This window comes from Piliocolobus tephrosceles, chromosome 6 (assembly GCF_002776525.5).
Source record: "Piliocolobus tephrosceles isolate RC106 chromosome 6, ASM277652v3, whole genome shotgun sequence".
Lineage (NCBI taxonomy): Eukaryota > Metazoa > Chordata > Mammalia > Primates > Cercopithecidae > Piliocolobus > Piliocolobus tephrosceles.
In genome coordinates, this window is record NC_045439.1 from 14,711,452 (window position 1) to 14,715,387 (window position 3,936).

Below are 3,936 nucleotides of genomic sequence, written 5' to 3' on the forward strand. Positions count from 1 at the left end.
AGTATTTGTTTATTGTGAGGCAAGAATGGACTAACGACAATGCTGATTGCTTTGGCTAGGGTGGTGGCATCATAAGTGGAAAGAAATTAAGAGAGGTGATACAAACTTTGGAGGCACAGGATGAAGGGATGAGAGAAAGGAAAGAATTAAGAATGACTCCCAAGTTTTTTTTTTTACTTTTGCTACTGGGTAGGTAATGAGATGAAGGAACTGTGGAGAAGGAGAAGGTTTATTGTGGTAGGAGGACAGGATGAAAACTTCCATTTTGATCATATTAAACTTTAAATGTGAGACATCCAAAGATTCAAGAGGGCAAACTGGATATATAGGATTTAGTTCAGAGACAAGATTTGGGCTGGAAATGTAAATTTTGGAGCCATTTGGATACACATGATGTTCAATGCCAAGAGCCTGGACAGACTTGCTTAGGGAATTAGTCTAGATAGAGAGGAGTACGAAGGACTCAGCCCTGAGATTCTCTAAAACGAAGAGGTTAAAGATATGGGGGGAAACCAGAATCTAAATGAAGAGGTTAAAGATATGGGGGGAAACCAGAAAAGAACGTTCAGATGATGGGCTATTTCCCATGTGCTTTTGGTCAATGTAACAAAAGTCAAAATTGAGGGTTGGGAAGAGAATACTGCAAATTGTTCTTTCTCTTCAGGCTCGGAAAAATAAAGTTAAACACAAAAATTATGAACACATACTTGGGCAATAGAATTATATGGTAGTTGTTAGTTATTTGGAATCATCCAAATGATGCAGAACATGATTCTGTTTTTTAAAGATTTTCATAGAAATGAAGGCACAAACTTTAAGAATTCTAGGAAGCTTTCCCTATCCCAACAAGATCATTTTTATGCTTTATGTACTCTCATTACACACATCCTTATCCTAGCTTGAAATACTGAATCATATAGTGAGAAAAAGTCATTAGGAGTTCATGTGCTGTTCCCTCTGTCCTCCACAACCACTCCCTCTAGTGCCACCCCTTAAGTACACAACTCTTCATCAGAAGGTCTCCTTCTCATCTTTTAGTTTAGGTGTCATCTCAAAGAGGCATTCCCTCAATCATGCATGCCTCTCAATGCTCAAATGCATTCCCGCAGTAGCACATACCTCTTACACCATTATTCTTGGTTATTGCACAATGCTATTCATGATCTCGTATTAATTTACTCAAATTTTTACTAGTTTTTGTCTTTTTCCCTCACTAGACTATAATTTCTATGAATGCAAGGACACGTCGGTATTTTATTCCAAGACCCTAATGAGGTGTGCACACATTTGATAAATATTTTTGAATGAATGAAGATTATTTTTAAAATTTAAAATTAAGCAGTGACAGAGTTTTTTCCCCTTTCTTATACAAATGTTAATATCTTACCACAGTAACTTTTTAAATGATTTTTTAAAATTTAATTTAATTTTAAGTTCCTGGATACATGTGCAAGACATGCAGATTTGTTACATAGGTAAATATCTGCCGTGGTTGTTTGCTGCACCTATCAACCATCACCTAGGTATTAAGCCCAGCATACATTAGCTATTTATCCTGATGCTCTCCCTTTCCCCAGCTCCCCAACCAGCCCCAGTGTATGTTGTCCCCCTCCCTGTGTCCATGTGTTCTCATTGTTCAGCTCCCACTTATAAGTGAGAACATGCAGTGTTTGGTTTTCTGTTCCTGTGTTAGTTTGCTGAGGATAATGGCTTCCAGCTCCATCCATGTCCCTGCAAAGGACATGATATTGTTCCTTTTTATGGCTGCACAGTATTTCATGGTGTATATGTACCATATTTTTAAAATCCAGTCTATCATTGATGGGCTTTTGGGTTAATTCCAAGTCTTTGCTATTGCAAATAATGCTGCAGTGAACATATGCATGTGTGTATCTTTATAATAGAATGATTTATATTCCTTTGGGTATATGCCCAGTAATGGGATTGCTGGATCAAATGGGATTGCTGGTTCTAGATCCTTGAGGAATCACTAGACTGTCCTCCACAATGTCTGAACTGATTTACATCCCCACCAACAGTGTAAAAGTGCTCCTATTTCTCCACGGTCTTGCCAGCATCTGTTGTTTCATGACTTTTTAATGATCACCATTCTGACTGGCCTGAGATGGTATCTCATTGTGGGTTTGATCTGCATTTCTCTAATGATCAGTGATGTTTAGCTTTTTAAAATATGTTTGTTGACTGCATAAATGTCTTCTTTTGAAAAGTGGCTGTTCATATCCTTTGCCCACTTTTTGATGGAGTTTTTCCTTGTAAATTCGTTTAAGTTTCTTGTAAATTCTGGGTATTAGACCTCTGTCAGATGGGTAGATTGCAAACATTTTCTCCCATTCTGTAGGTTGCCTGTTTGCTCTGATGCTAGTTCTTTTGCTATGCAGAAGCTCTTTAGTTTTATTAGACCCCATTTGTCAATTTTGGCTTTTGTTGCAATTGCTTTTGGTGATTTAATCATAAAATCTTTGCCCTTGTCTATGTCTTGAATGGTATTGTCTAGGTTTTCTTCTAGGTTTTTATGGTTTTGGGTTTTACATTTAATTCTTTAATCCATCTTGAGTTAATTTTTGTATAAGGTGTGAGGAAGGGGTCCAGTTTCAGCTATTTTAAAAAGAAGGAAATCCTATCATTTGTGACAATATGGATGAACCAGGAGGACATTACAGTAAGTGAAATAAGCCAGGCACAGAAAACAAATACTGCATGATCTCACTTACATGTGGAATCTAAATTAGTAGAGGCAGAGAATGGTGGTTACCACAGGCTGAGGCTTAGGGGATTGGCAATTTGTTAGTCAAAGGACGCAAAGTTTCAGTTAAACAGACAGTAGGAATAAGTTCAAGAGATCTGTGACACATCATCATGACAGTAGTTAATAACAATATGGAATTGTTTATACTTGAAAATTGCTAAGAGAGTACATTTTAAGTGTTCTCACCACAAAAACTTAAGTATGTGAGGTAATGCCTATCTTAGTTAGCTTGATTTAGTCGTTCCACAATGCAAATGTATACCAAAACAATCATGTCATGAACCATAGATATATACAATTTTGTCAGTTTAAAAACTAAAAAATTTAAAAACTAAAATACAGATTTAGATAATAAAAAAGGAATTATACCAATATTTGCAGACCCCAGGAATCAACTGAAAGGCCAACTAGTAGAATTATTCAGTAAGATCACTGAGACAAAAAGCACAGAAATAGAAACCTCAGATAGCGAAAGAAAAACAGTTAAAAGAAGTGACAGAGGAAATGATTTCATTCTATAGATTTAAAAAAGATAAAAATAAAGGAATAGACAGCACGAAACATTTGAATGTCTCAAAACGAAGCAAACAGAATCTATATGAAGAAACTTATAAAACACCATGGAGAAAACAGAAAAGAAAACTTAAAGAAATGTAAAGGTATTGCCACATTTGAATAGAAAAATGCAACATCATCGTGATATGAATTCTCCTTAAGTTAACCTAACTGACCCCAACAGGGTACTTTTATTTTTGTTTTTGTTTGGAACTGGCCAAGCTGATGCAAAAACAAACAAACAAACTTGTTCTACAATAAAATGAGATACTTGCACATGAGTGGATCAACAAATCAAAGAAATAGACTAGGAAACTCAGAAAAAGCTCCAAATATATATGCTGCAATTAAATGAAGGTTTTATTTTAAGGCAGTGAAGAAAAATGGGTTATTCAGTAAATGATGTTGGGACAACTAAGTAGACATCTGAAAAAAAAAGTTGGACCTCTGCTTCACAGATTATACCAAAATGACTTCCAGATGAATCAAAGATACCACATGAAGAAAATAAAACCATAAATTACCAGAAGATAGAAGAGAAAATCCATTTATTTAACTACAAGAAAAAATATCACATCACTATTTTAAAAATCAAAAGACAAAGGATAGTTGGA